The following is a 15734-nucleotide window of genomic DNA, read 5'->3' as shown; positions in this document are numbered from 1 at the left end:
TTAGAACTAATTCTCATAACTCACAAATCATAAGACTCTTACTCAACATCATACTATTTTCTCAATTCTCATAGCTCAATGTCAAAGACATGGTTCATGTCTATCATCACAACATCAGATCAAAGCTCTACTCAAGCATAGAGACTCTCTGGTCATCGTCATATAGATATATAAGAAAATTTTCTCTTTCGAGAACTCTTGCTAATTGCGGGGCATTACGAAAATAAAACATCCCCTAATACTATGACGACGCCACATCTATTCTAGTCGTCATCTCAGTCTACTAACGTGGAAAACATTATCTATTCCAATCTGTCATCTCGATCTGCTATTGCCTACTCTGGCTTAGCATCACTTCTTCTCATCCTCGAAATGGTTAGCTTTTTGCATACTTAGCTAATATAAGAAAATCCATAATCGAAAAGTTGTGCTCGTCCCGTAGTGATGTATTCTACGACTGCTCCCAAAAATCGTGTTTCTTCCAATCACTCTTCTTGTTATGCCATCCTAGTTACCTAGACATTCGTAACTCTTGTCGGATGTGGTAGGGAATAGGATGTGATGAATAAAAATATCTGATCTTTGTACAAGACGAGCTCAAGTAATGGAATGATTCCATAACAGCCAGTGCTATATCAAGGATAATGAAGAAGTTACAATCAAGGTAAGATCAAAAGCTAGAACAGAAACTAGAATAAAAACTGAGATATGATATGATGGGAGTAAATCAACACTCGAAGTAGAAACAATCCATTAAATGGAAAATGAATAAATTGTCCACTGTTAAAGCAAGGGGTAAGGATTTCCAACACAAACGGCTCAGGCTCGAACACAGTGGATCTGGAAAAATTTCTCAATAGCAAATAGTTCATCTCCTGTTGGAGTTCAAATGGATGCAGAAACATTTAAATACGACCAAGCGAGATAGGGACTCAATAAGTCTACTCTCATGACTACTCTAGCGATGATACACGCGGTCCCGGTAAAAGTACCTCTATTTCAAAGTACAATTGGTCAATAGTATCTATGCATCCCATGAGGTCTCCATAATACGTTCGTCCTATTAGGGTCGTGTCTATAAATCGCGATGAAATCTCTAGCTCTCTCCGTATTATCTCAACTGTTGGTCTCTCTGTTCCTCTTCTTCATCTTCTTCTCGGTTTATGTTCCTTCTGTTCCCTCTTCTTCTCGGGGGTATACTATAAAGGAAAAAGAATTATATAACTATCGGCCTCGACACTAGCCGTTCGTTATTACAAAATACAAATTCTCTTTTTCTCACTTCACTTCTATATCTCATGCGTGATCTCAAAATTCTCAAAATTCTCGTCTACTCTATTTCTTGTCTATCATCGTTCGTAATTCTCATGAACTCTATTTCTCATCTATCATTCTCAAAGTTCTGATAAGGAAAGTGAAGTTCACTAATCATCAACATCCCTTGTATATGTATATAAGGAAAACTGTCTCTCTCTCAAGGTCCTTTACAAAAGCAGTGTCTTATGTACAAAGGCCCTAACACTAAAATGATGTTCTAGCTATACAAGCATCATAAGTACTAAGCATCTATAGATCTATGCTATGTACACATACACACTATACTATGCTTCTCTACCTATATATATATATATATATATATATATATATATATATATATATATATATATCAACTATGCATCTATACATATATACACGCGCCTAGTGGATAAACATGAACTAGCTATCGTCTCTCGAAGTCCTGCTCGTCGCATCGTTGACTTCCATATCCTTGCTCGGCTCCGTCTCTTTGCTCGGCTCTGTCTCCTGACTCTCATACTCATCGATCTGTCAGTAGACGCTATCGTCGCTCGGCTCATCCTCAACATCGGTGTCCACCATCGGACCAAAAACTGGCACCTCGGGAACAGGTACCCATGTCTCGACTCCGTCGGCTGTAGTATGATGCTGCAATGGCTGAGTCCGTCCGTAGCCGACCGTCATCTCTGGAGTCTCCTCATCCGAGTCCTCCTCATCACTGTCAAGGTGTGCGGGCCGAGAACTTCCCTCCTGGGCGTCTCGGGACGGTGGGTATAAAATCGAGTGCATATACGTCTGAAAAGCCAAAGTGCCAGGCTCAGGCAGCGGGGCAACCCTCGGATATGGATCGAAGGGAACATACTGTATCTCAGGCTCGGTACAAAACAATCGGCTGCGCCGACTCAACAGGTGGCAATGGCGAAGGTGCCGTCGCCGGTGTCCAAACCCAAGGCGGTAACTCGGCGCTGGAAAAAGGAATAAGTGATAGAAACGCAAACGGGTCATGCTCTACCACTGGAGAGTATGTCTCAAAGATAGTCGGCTCTGAAACAACAGGCTCAGATAGAACTGGCATCGGATCAACTGGGGATGGAGGTGCAATCGGAAACGACTCCTCGGGAAGTGAGGGTACAACGACTAGCTCCCTTCCCTGGGCTGGTCCCTCAAACTGTCCATACGGTGGTGGAGGTGGCTCGTCAAAAGCAAAATAGCGGTGGCTCAAAGTCGCGATGAAGCCACGAAAATCGGCGCTCACAAACCGCCCGAACTCTGTCCTCCTGATATACTGCGGCACCAGCGAAGCCGCCCAGTCTTGCCATCCGAGTGGCAACTGTGGAATCAGGTGAGTGATAGCCTCAGCCTCATCTATCCCATGGGCACTAGCCTCTAACCAACGACGGTGGTAAAGCGCTAGAAACTCCCCAAGAGTATCACCCTCTCGCAGTCCAGTAGTCCTGAACCATCGGCGCATCGCCTCGCTATATTGTCTCTGTATCGGTGCCTCTTCTCGACTCTGCATCCTGTAAAATATCATGTCCATTAGAAAATGGATACGAAACTTACTTGGTACATCTCAGTCAACAACATACTCGTCCTCGTTTGGTACGGTGGGGCATCGGCTATACTAGCCTCAACATCTCTCCTCATATTCCACATCAACTGCCTCATATCAGAATCCATCGTCTCAAACAATTCCGTCATCAAAACAATACAATACTCATTAGTGAATCAAACTCAGCTCTCAACAGGAAAGCAATAGAGAAGCAACATCAACCTCTTACCTCGTTAAGCCGGAAGAGATGGGGTGCTGGGGTTTCGTTTCAAACTGACTCTCTCAAACTAGTCCAAGAATTCAAATTAGACTAGTACTCAATTTTAAAAGAGTAGAAGCATTCAAAGGTTCAACTCAGTCAAGCAATAGACTCAGAGCAGACGACCCGCTCTGATACCACCCTGTCGCAGCCCGATCCCCGACGCTAGTGATAGCATGGACCGAGTATCGATACGACAATTTTAAAAGAATAAAAGACAAGAAGAATAGATTGAACATCAAGCGGAAGCTCGCATGAAAAAGTGCTAAGGAAATCATCATAAATCAACTCCAGGGGTATAAATGTCAACATCGTCATAACTCCAAAAATATCAGGAATTTCAAGAACAAAAACAAAGCGGGTATAACTCATTTTTCATAAGGAATCATAATATTCAGAGTATCGCAGCAAAAGGCGAATCGATTATATGTATGAAGACATATAACCGCTAGTACATTGCTTGATTCAAAAGAAAACAAAGTATCTCATTCATCAAGACTTTATCGACAAAAAGGAAATGCGATAAAGTAAATACATCAGCTAAATAAATCCCCACCAGCACCAGACCAATCTCGCTCCTCGCTTAGCCTGCACATTTAGAAATACATGCAGGGCGTGAGTACATAATACTCAGTGGGCAAACGCCGAAAAACAAGAAAGGTGCTCTTAGAGCTATAGGTTTGAAACTTGCCACATCTCAGCAATACACAGGAATAAGTTTAGCGTAAATGAACCTGTGTAAGCAGTTTTAATAAACATGATATCATAAGGAAACGACTGCAGTCAAAGATCTCAACATGTATGCACCACATCTACAACACAACAATATCAAAGGTACTGAGAAGTAGGCCTCCCTCTCAAGTACCGTGACCGGCCGACCCGAAGACGGCTCGCAGTCACCTCTGTGCACAAAATCCCGCTTGTGGCAGGACCGAATTCATCTCATCAGTAGAGGGTAACACACAAGTCATTATCAACAAAAATCGGCAAGTCAAACAGTTCTCAAACATCATTTATCTCAAAACATTTGATAAACTCATAACATCATCAAAACAGTTTAGAAAGCTCGTATGATATATGTATACTCAAAATATTGCCCACCTGAAGTCCTTCGCTAATCCTGGAAAGAAATCAGACAACTTACTTCTTCGTCTCGCTCGGGCCTTCATATGTCATCATCACATCGTCATCGTCATCGAAGGTTCATGTGATAGAACAAACCTTAGTCAGAAACTCAATTTCTAAATCCAATCTCATCTTAACTATAACTTCTCACTCAACGTCTATTTACCCATTAAAACTCAATCCCTAGGTATACTCGGCTTCTAAGGATTCACACGTCCTATTATCGACTTAACTCTCAACTCGGCTCAAACTCATAGCAATCAAGCACATAAACAAGTATAAACACTTAAGCATATGAAAAACACACATAGACAAGTCAAAAACAAACTTCACTCTGCACTGACTCAACTTCAAAACCTCACCAGACTCTGTACAGAACTCCCCGGGAGTCGTAACCTATACTAAACGAAACCTCTTTGAGTCTAGTTTCATTTAAAAAAAAGTAGGATCAAAAACTCCAAGTAGTTTAGGAGATATGACTGTTTTACTACAGTCTACCATATTCGGCAGTTTTTAGCAACCGAAAAGTTTGATTTTTGAAAAATAGTAAACGTTGTCAAAAAGGTCTGAAATTTGGTGGGTACATATATAAGACACTCATGTATTAACAATAAAAATTTGGGTCCCAGAATGTTAAATAAAGATACTGGAATAGGTGACTTTATTAGCTACTCACCGAACAATTCGGCAGAACGTAGCAGTTTTGGTTTTACATTTTATAAAACTATTAAACGAAGTCCAAATGACTTGAAATTTTACCGGTGTGCTCAAGACTCTCAAATATACTTACCATAAAATTTTCATGATGGTTGGGTATCAAAAACCCCTCGAAAACAGTAGGTCAGTGCGTCATGAAAAACGACTCCGAATCATACACACAAACAAACATGCTCAACTCAACATTTCTTCAAAGCAAACTCATCAAAGCTCATTTTAAGCACTTATAGCACTCAAAAACATTCAAGTACAACATAATTCTCATATTACTCAATCTCGACTCTTTTCTTTCATCATAAACTCAAATCTCATGGAAAACGTTTCAACGAACGCATCAAACAAATTCTCTTTTCATTTTCATGCTCGAAATTACTCAAATACTCAAACATGATCTTATTCATCATATAACTCATCATACACATATAGATTCCCTTTTTCTCATGTAAACTAAACTCTAGTGAAAACTCATGTATCAACATAAAACTCTTAATAAAACATGACAAACTTTCACATAATAGTCATAGAGCAATTAGACCTCATTTTACCAAGCATCAACCTCACATCATACAAGAACTCAAAAACTCATATAAACTAAACTAAGTCAAAATTTTACTTAGCCTACAATAGACTTAATCAAAGATAAAAAGACACTACTATCATGCTTAGAAACATATATCATAAGCCAAATCACTTAAATAACACATAGACCAAAAAGTCCTAATTTTTATTAAACTAAACTCTTTGAAATTTATAAACACATATGAATCTTTAATCCATTCATAGATCTATCAATCTTAACCAATTTATCTCACATATAAACCATCAATTTACAAATTAGAGCATGGATACACATATCCCTAATTTTATTAAACTAACTCATATCAAAATCATCAATTGACTTCATATACTCAAATTACTCCATCAATCATCATCATATACATCTCATGGACTCATCTACATCATCAATTCATCATTTAAATCATCAACTCAAAAGTTCCCATTTTTGGGTAAACTAAACTCCATCGAACTTTCACATCTCAAGGCACATACTTCACAACACACATCAATCATCAACAAACATCATATAAATCTCATTTTTCACCCCAAATCAAGAAAAGAAAAAGAAAAAAATTTTGAAGGGTGAAGACCCACTTTTTCGAGAATTTGGAAAAAAATGAAGGGGTGATTTTCTTGCTTCAATCTTTCAAGAATACTCACATACAACATCATTCAAGCAAGATTTATGGAATACATGGTCCCTTACCCAAATTCTTACCAAGACTCACACTTTCTCACTCTAGCTTTGAAGCCCTCCTTCAATGATTCTCTTGAATATAAGTAGCTAGGATGTGTTTATGGAAGATTTTAGAGTGGATTGAGGTGTTTTGTAAAATTTTTGGAAGCTCCGAAGGTCTCTTCAATGGAGGAAAGTGAGAGATGTGGGAGAGAGAGGGGTGGTCGAAAATGGTGAGTGAGGAGTGAGAGAGGATTTTGCAAGATTGTAAATGATCTTGTGAGGATTTGAAGATCTTATGAAATATTTTGTGATCTTAGGGAATCTTGATCTCTCTCTCTCTCTAATCTCTACACACTCTCTCTAATCTCTACACTCTCTCAATAATCTCTACACTTGGAAATTTGTGGTATTTAGTCACATGGTAGGGAAATTAAAAATAATAGTGTGAAAAGAGGTGATTAAATAATAATCACAATAATTATGGAAATATCACTCATTAATAAAATACCATAACATAATTATTCATGTGACCAAAATAAAATAATTATAGCACTAATATTAGTGCACTCACTCAATTATAAAATTCCCCTTCGTAGGAAAAATCATTTAAAAATATTATGCTTGGAAAAATTTTCATAAACCGGCATCATTCGATTTCTCAATAAAAATAAACCACACTTGCTTTAGAAACTTAATCAGAATTCCAAATGCTAAGGTCTCAAATATAAAATCATAATAACTTGGTCATAATGACACACGTCACAGAAATCACATAATCAATCAGTCACGTAAATTCACATAACATCACATCAAAGCAGTCGGCAAACACAGACAACCTAGACGTCTCTCTGACCGACTCTTTTCATCAAGGTTCTCACTCTTTCTTCCTCGACTCTATGTCAAACTCATTGTTTCTATTTTCTTAATGGGTCAGTCAATCTCTGATAACTCGGTATCCGGTAATTCTATTCTTGGTAGTCGAAAATAAAATGAAATCTCAACTCAATTCAATCAGCATCTCTATCTCAACTCATTTCTCAAATCTCATCACTGTAACTCTATCATCGGTTTAGTCACTCGTATCTCTATTTAAAAGACAATCTGTCTTATCTGGTCATAAAAAAAAAAGTACTCTCGCATCTCGACATCTCAGTACTCTCTATAGTGTTAAGACACTATCTCACAACATAGGGAAAAGTACGGGGTGTTACAACTTCCCCATCACTTTCTCCTTGAACGTTCTCCAAGTGATGGCTCTCATCTACTCTTCAGTAAGGGCAGCAGTTTCCGACTCCCACCAGTGTCCTGCATCGTCTGTTAGTTGGAAGGCTGCACATGTCACTTTCAAGTCGTCCCTATAGCGCATATAGTTGAAAATGCGTTCCATCTGGCGTATCCACTCCTCAGTCCCTAAGGGTCCTTCCTTCTCTCTTAGAATTGGCGGTGCTATGCTTTGAAATTGTGCTACTATTCCGTTTCCACTTTCTGCTTGAGGTTGATGCGGTTGCTGAGGCAATACTCCTCTCAGTGCTTGTACAAGCACGTGGGCCAGCGTATTAACGTCATTTTGATTTCGATTCCTATTCCCCATCGATTGAGTGGCTTCGCTATCAGATTCTTCGTCTGTCGGAGGTCTCCTGTTACCCCTTGTTCTGGCCATAAACTAAAATAATGCGGTATATAGTAAGAGTTATGCGACAAAAACAACTATAGGTACTAATTCTCATTGATACTAAGAGATTCGTCGTCCTAATTCTTGTACACTCGTTGGCACCGCTATACTCATTCTACAGGTTTTGCGTGTTCTAACCATCTAGACAAGTAATCTCGAGGACGCGGGGAAAAAAATAAAATAAATAAAACCCATCTTTATTGAGAAAAACTTAAAGCATTATTGATAACACTCATTTTTTCATGGTTTTTAGTGTTCATATAATGTCATTTTTATAAGGAATTGAGTGTTGGATGATTATTTTGTGCTTTTATTGCTTTATCTTGTGAACTATGTTACTTGCTCGAACTTTGATGGATTTTACAGGATTTTCGAGATGGAATTTGGAAATATTGTCAGAAATAGAAGTTGTAGTTCGTCTCAAGGGGAGTTCGTGAATACAAACAGATCATAAATCGAAGTTCGGACGAGAAAGTTATGTCCAAAACAAGAAAGTCGCGCACAGTAGTGAATAGTGTTGACGGAAATTTCCAAATTTTTGGGAATTTTCGGGTTTTTTATATTTTCTCAGTATTTTCGAGTTCTACACTGTATTTATCTCCTGTGCCTATATATAGGTCCTTTCCCTGACCTATTAGACACAACTTTTCACATCTCTTCACCTCCTTTCTTTTTCTTTTTCTTTTTTTCAGTTTTCATAGATTAGATTTATTTCTGCAGTTTCAAGCTGTTCATCCAGAATTTCTTCCGGGTTTTATCTATTTCATTTATTTTAATTGTTTTTTATTTATTTATGCTTTTGATTTATTTTAGTATGTCTAGCTAGTTCGTTAATCTGAACCTAGGGTTTGTATATAGCTGATTAATTATGTGTGTGTGATTTATTGATATCAATTTGCCCTCCAACTTGTGATTCATGATTCCTGGTGCTTAATTTCATGTGAATTATTTCGCCAATAATTTACATGTCTAGTTGTTCGATTTGAAGACTTGAATGCGATAATTGTTCAGCCGATTCAGGAATGCATGTTATAGTAGTAGCCTTGACACTTGAATAAGATAGGTGAAACTATAGGGAGCTATTCTTTGTGTACGCTTGGGAGTTAATTTATTCCTTGGAGTCTTGAATGTGAAGGGGGGGGGTAAATTAATCTACTTTCATAGGTGTTCGTTAGAGAAGCTTGTGAATAGTTTTGTGATCTCTCATCAGGGTTGGATTAAATTGGTAATTGAATCAATAGATTAAATGCATGTAATTAATTAGTAAAAGTACATCCCTGAGTCTTTTAATATTTGATTTATTTATCATTGTTTTTCTGCTGTTTAGATTTTTTTATTAAGTTTAGTATTTGATTCACCTTCTTATTTGCTTTGCCTGTCTACTGTGAGTGTCTGTTTAGGGAATAGCGAAAGTAATTTCGGTTTTACAGTCTTTGTGGATACGATACTCAATTGCTTATTATTTGCTACAATTTCCTGTGTTAGTTGCAGTTTTTGTTGCTAAGAAATTAGTGATCAACTTTTTGGCGCCGTTGCCGGGGACTGTGTAGAATTTACTTTAATATTCCTGATAGGACTTAGGCATTCTTTCAGGCTTTTATTAATTTTTTATTTTTATTTCATGGCTCCTGATGTTTGACTGATATGCCCCTCAGAGTATAGGCGTATAGTGGAAGATCTGGAAAGACTGCTCGAAGAATCGGACAAGCGTGCACAACATCAGTCTTATTCAAAGCTGCAGGATGCCGAGGAAAAAGATGAGGAGATTGAGAAAATAGCAGCTGATGAGCCCCCTACTCCTAAGGAGGATTTTAGCATCCCTCATATTTCGGCTGCTATAGAGCATGTTTCTATTCCTGCTCCTCCCAGGCCCGAGTACAAGCCTGCTGCTCCAATCCCCCGCTGCTAGGCCAAGCCAAATTCAGATGAAAAGATAGTCAAGTTCTTGGAGATATCTTTGAAGCATAATGATCCCGATTACTTTATCGTTGCTTGTGTGATTGGTTGGCTTACCTTTTCAGAGGTGTTTTGGGATTTAGAGGTTTGCCTTCTTTTGATGCCCCTCTTTGTTTTCCAGCGTGTGGGGATAGGATGAGTCATGAGGTATCGTCGAGCTCTAGACGTTAAATTAAGCACTTGTTGGGAGGTAACCCAACCGTTTTCTTTGTTTTGTTTTCTTTCTTTTAGTTTCTTTTTGTTTCTTTGTTTTATTTGTTTTGTTTGGGAGTTTAGTGCAGTGTTGAGCTTGGAATATGCGAGAACTCGCGCCTTGTCCATAATACCACCATGGAGCATGTTTTTCTGTGAGTAGTGACATACATATCATCATCCCTCCAAACTTATTTTCGAATTTATGTTCTGTAATAAATTTGGGGGAGGGGGTGAGAGTAGATATGTGTATCACTTTTATTATTTTTGTTGGCTTTATTGTTTTATCTTGCTTGGTTGGTGGTGTGTGATTGTTAGCTCCATTAGATTTTTGGTAAGATGCCAATGATGATTTCTGTGAAAAAAAAATTGGAGTTTGATTTTCTTTGATGATTTGAGCATAATTGGAACTAATTTGCACAATTCTAGAGTGATTTTAACCTTGACTTTTAGACGTTGAATGAACCTGTGAGATTTTGAGCCATAGCTGTTTATCATACACAGTTTATTCTTTATTCTGAGTTTTGTCATGCATGTGGTGATCTTCTAGAACTTGCCATGGTTTCTGTGTCGAGGTTGTTGTTGTGCCCAAGATTAGGAGATGATTTTAGGCCATCTTTTGTTAACCACATTATTTTTCCCAAACACTGTCCTTAACGAAAAATTATCATTTGTTATCTACTTTGAACCTATTTAGCTTTTATTCTTTAGCCGGATGATAGGGGGTATATGGGATCTCCGTGTGGTGAATATCATAGTGGGTCATGAAAAAAGAAGGGATGATATTGTGCTACTATTTACTCTTATAAGCTCTAGAAAAGTTGTGAAAAGAAAAAAAAATGTTCAAGAAAAAAAAGAAAAAGAAAAAAAGTATAAAGTCGAGTGTTTATTGAAAAATTTATTAGAAAATCGACTTTGTGTGTTGAAAATAAATGGAAAGCATAAAAGAGTGTTTAGTTCTGTATTGTGATGATTAAATCTCTTGAGTTATGTTGATTATGGTGATATAGTTGAGTAGAAGATGGAATTTATTCCATACTTGATTTGTGAAGCTATAAGGTTGGTGTTCTTGATCTTTTTGACTCACTTAGCCTATATTTCCCTACCTTAACCAATGTCCCTACATGTAATACCCGTGCTTTTGATGACGTGTTTAATTGCTTAAGTTTGAGTAATTAGGGTATAGATCCCTTGTTTGATTACTTTGTAAAGAGATGAGGAGTTATATGAAGTTTTTTTTTTTTAAAGATGTTGAGATGTTCTTTTGATGATGTTTGGATGATGTGAGATTTTATATCCGAAATTGAGTTTGAGTATTCGAATAATTCGAGATAATTATTTGAATGAGAACGGTGAACTCGGAAGTGAGATCTGAGTCCGTTAAGACGTTTTTGAAAATTTTGACTTTTTGACGATGAATAGTAAAATACTGCTATTTCGTCTTTTTGTCGACTTTCAAAATCTTACGCGCACGTCGTCGAGAAATATTCTTAGTTTTTCGATACGAGTCCAATAATGAAAGTTTTTTATTTTTGGACGACGAGTGAATAGTGAACTGGATTTTCTCGATAAACGAACCGAGCTCGTTTATCAGAATTTCGAGAACGAGCTTGTGTTTTCTATATTTATATAGAATTACGAGTGCAATGAAAGTGAGTAGAGGTTGAGAGGGCGAGTAACGAAGAGTATGGGTAGTTAGTCGTTAAAACGAGACGAAACGAGATATTTAACGACTAACGGGTTAATATCCTAAATATCTAAACCTACCCTACCCAAACCACCCCCAAACCGACCAAACCCACCCACTCACATTTATTACACGGCTATATCAGCCAACTCACACAACAACAAACACATTCACACACACAACACCTAAAACACACACACACTTCACGCCATTTTCATTTTAGCTTGAGCTCAAGCTTTTGACCTCCGATTTGAGCACCGAGACGAGCGCCGATCATCTTTTCGATCACGTATCTAAGTAGGTAAGATCTCTACCTACGTTTTGATGGTTTTCTTTTCGATTTTCGTCGACGTCGAAAAACGTCGATTCTCGACTTTATTTTGAAACGACGTCGGATCGTCGTGAAATTTTAGTATGTTGTTCTTGGGTAGATGTTGAGCATGTTTAATGAAGGGAGTAAGAACGGAACGAACCGTAGCTATGAAACCCATGAGGGCAGCCCCGTTTTTCACATATTAGCTTGTCTTTCGATTTTTGTTTGATCGTTTTGACTTGATATTTGTGCTTAAGGGTATGCTAGAATCGATATATATTAAATTCGTATTTTTCCAAGCACGAAAATTGTATAAGTTTTTAGAGTATGATTATTTAAATTCGTGAAGTTTGGGACGTTGCATAATGAATATTATTGCGTATATGTGTTCTACGATATCACATGAGCATGCTAATTGATTTACAATTTATGGATGATAATTGTTGAACGAAATTAAAACTGGAATTCTGTCAAAATTTTACAGCAGTTTCAAGCTTATGTTTCGATGAGTTTTCATTGCTTGATGGCTCTGAAATTTTAGTATGTTTATCTATGATATGTGTATTTCGTCGCTGCAAAATTTCATGTCTTTTGGATGATGTTTGGTATTTTAAAGATATTTTGAAACAATCCTTGACAGAATCTGTCAACTGTTGGTAGACTTCACAAAAACGTTTATATCTATTAATCCATGAAGGATTTTGCATCACCGTTTTTTTTAAACGAAACTAGACTTCAATACGTTTCTAAAAACATAAGATTTCGATTTTTATGACCTCTGAAACAGAGCAGTTTATTATTTCAAAAATGCCCTGTTCTGCTGTCATATTTTTCCAACAGTAAAAGTGTATGAGTTTCATTGTTTATTTGGCAGATCATATGAACGTTTTCTCTTGTGAAATTTTAACCAAATCTTCAAGGATACCTTTAGTTTGGGCTGATTAAATTTGATGGAATTTTATTAAGGTTTGCCTTGGTTTCTAATGGCCTAAACAAAATTGGCAGAAACTGTAAATCTTTGACAGCCTGCACTAAAAGAGCAATATCTCCAAAAACCTTTAACCTTTTTGGTTAACTACCATTTTTAGAGTGAACTACACTTCATGGAGTTTTTGAGATCAATTGGTATGAGAGTTTATGATGATTGAGTTGGTTGTTATGAATTTTTAAAGATGACACAAAAACAGCAAAACTTTCTAGAAAACAACTTGATTATATTTGTTTTGATGGATGATACGATATGACTAAATGGTGTGAGTTGTGAGAGTTATGATTAACGCACATAAATGTTGGTATCTGACACTCGAACAATTGGTGTCGAGTATAAATGATAGTTTACTGATAAAGAGTTTTGATGATTTTGAATTGTTTGGTTTGCGTTGAAAAGATGTCAAGATGTTAAGTTTTGAGTCGAGAGACGAGTTCACGTAGTGAGATTCACGCGTTGAAATCTCGTGGCTGACATTATATATGAATAGGTCATACCGAAATTTTTAGTGAAATTAGAATTTGAGCATAGTCAATTCTTGTTGACCCGTGACTCAAATACATGCCTAATGGAAAGTTTAACTTTCTAATCGGTTAATTAGACGAGATGAGAGCGAATAGATCTGCTAAGAAAGTGGACTTTTCGATGTGTTAAATATTTCTTTTAATTGAAGCGCTGCTAATTATAACATAAGGATGTTATAATTAATGAGTAATGACGAGAGATAATAATTGTTATATTGATTAACAATCAAGAGAGATGAACATTAGAGATACTAATGTTTCATAAAAGAGATTAGATTATTAATCGAGGTTTCTTTTATAACTTCTCACCAATTCTTCATAACGATGAAGGTCCTTTTGGGAAGTAACGACTTGAGGGAGAGAGTGACGTTACTCATTGATACAGAGACACAACGAGGTGGGCATTACTTTTACTATACGTATATAGAGATCCCCTGCTTGTCGTAGGCCTCTTATACGAATGAATGCATGAGATGATTTAACTGTTAATTTCAGTTTTATATATCTATCAAACGAGTTTAATGCTACCTTTGAGCAAGTTATTTCATGACAAAATCTTTGAGTTAAAGTTATTTCAAGTATTGTCTTGCCATAAAATGTTTAAATTTTAGTATGATATCTATCTGCTTTGGCTTTGCCAATGATGCAATCGAATTCGGGTCCTGAGCAGTTGATAGCTATCCTGCCAGGACTAGTGTACACCAGTGACCGTGAGTTATCTAGCGGGTTGGCCGGTCAAGTGACCGTGAGAGGTGGCCACCTCTCCGGCACACAGTTTCAGATATGATAGATTACAAAAGAACTTAGTCTGATCAGACGAACTTTAAGAATCACAAATGAACTTAGTAAGCTTGGGCCTTTTTAGCGAAAAACTCCCTTGCTGTACTGATTATGATGGCATGACAATTTATAGTTTCGAAGCATGTATTTTTATACCTAGGCATACGTGCCCACTGAGTGCTTTTGTACTCAGCCCTGCATATGTTTTCTAAATGTGCAGGTTGAGCTGATGTGATGATGGTGCTGCAATGAGCGGAGTCTCCAGGGTTGTTAATAAATAGTTAACCTGTCTAGAATATGTCTTCATACATATGTCTAGCTACTTTCCGCTGCAAGATATTGTTGATGTTATAGTATGTTATGTCATACTTTGAGTCTTAAGAGAATGGTTTCATACGATGTATAACTTGATTAATGATATTAATTAAGTTTTATGCTGTCTTTCATAGACTGTTTTCAATTGAGTATTAATGAATAAAAATGACGAGTTTTATTAAGATGAGTAAGTTTTACGGCTATAAATGACGCCCCTTTTCTTCCCCTTCTTCTTTAACCCCATCCCTAGTCGTGGATCACTCGGCCTAACTATCCATAGTTAGGGCGGGCTGTGACAGAGTGGTATCAGAGCGAAGGTTAAGCTCTGAATTAGAAGTCTTGAGTTTAGTCTAGAATGAGTCACTAGACTAATAGTTATTAACAACCGTGAGCTCAGCGCACCATCACACCAGGCTCAACGAGGTATGTAAAATTTCAAAGTTTATTTGACGTTAAATTTTGAAGAGCACGATGTTGAGGTTATATGATGAGTTATGATGTTATGCTTTGAAGATGCATAGTTTGAGTTTGAGGATGACAACATGATTAATAATGAGTTATTATGTTGTAAGAGCATATGTTGACGTTACATGATGAATCATGAGAGCGTTTATATCATATGATGTTATATGATTGAGGATGCATAATTATGAGTTATGATGTGATGTATTTGAGATGTTTTGTGATGGGAATTGTTTGAGTAGTTGTGATAAGTCACGATGATTTAGATGAAGGAATCTAATGTCATTGTTAAGAGAGATTTTTTTTACTAAGTAGAAGGATGAAATGAGAACTTAGAGCTAAAGCTTGAGAGAATTAGCAATTGCTTTAAGTACTTGTTGGTTTGAGTTATGAGTTTGAGTTATGAGCTTGAGTATAATAGCATGATTAATGATGAGTTATTAGCATGCTGCAATGAGATATTGTACGATATGTTGAGTTATTTTGTGACGCGAGTTTTGCTCACGCAACCTTAATGGTACTTGAGGAGGTATCATGAGCCATAGTCTTTGGAGATGGCTTTGAGAGAGAATTGTTGAGTTGTCTTACTGAGTCACGATGATTTAGATTAAGGGATCTAATATCATTGTTTAGAGAGATTCCCTACTAAGTAAAGACGG

The 15734-nt window shown here is 37.1% G+C and overlaps 2 long non-coding RNA genes across 2 annotated transcripts; one reads left to right on the top strand and one right to left on the bottom strand.

Annotated features, from left to right (window-relative positions):
- Positions 1-3456: 3456 nt before the first annotated feature.
- Positions 3457-6494, bottom strand: LOC131006558 (uncharacterized). Its single transcript, XR_009095585.1, has 2 exons — positions 6214-6494; positions 3457-4270 (listed from the first exon to the last, which is right to left on the bottom strand). It is a non-coding gene; the product is annotated as an uncharacterized LOC131006558 (long non-coding RNA).
- A 5384-nt stretch (positions 6495-11878) lies between these two features.
- On the top strand, positions 11879-15219 carry LOC131006557 (uncharacterized). The gene is made up of 3 exons (XR_009095584.1): positions 11879-11994; positions 13849-13915; positions 14519-15219. It is a non-coding gene; the product is annotated as an uncharacterized LOC131006557 (long non-coding RNA).
- Positions 15220-15734: the final 515 nt, after the last annotated feature.

The sequence above is a fragment of the Salvia miltiorrhiza genome, chromosome 1 (assembly GCF_028751815.1).
Source record: "Salvia miltiorrhiza cultivar Shanhuang (shh) chromosome 1, IMPLAD_Smil_shh, whole genome shotgun sequence".
NCBI lineage: Eukaryota > Viridiplantae > Streptophyta > Magnoliopsida > Lamiales > Lamiaceae > Salvia > Salvia miltiorrhiza.
This window is presented reverse-complemented; position numbering and strand designations above follow the sequence as displayed.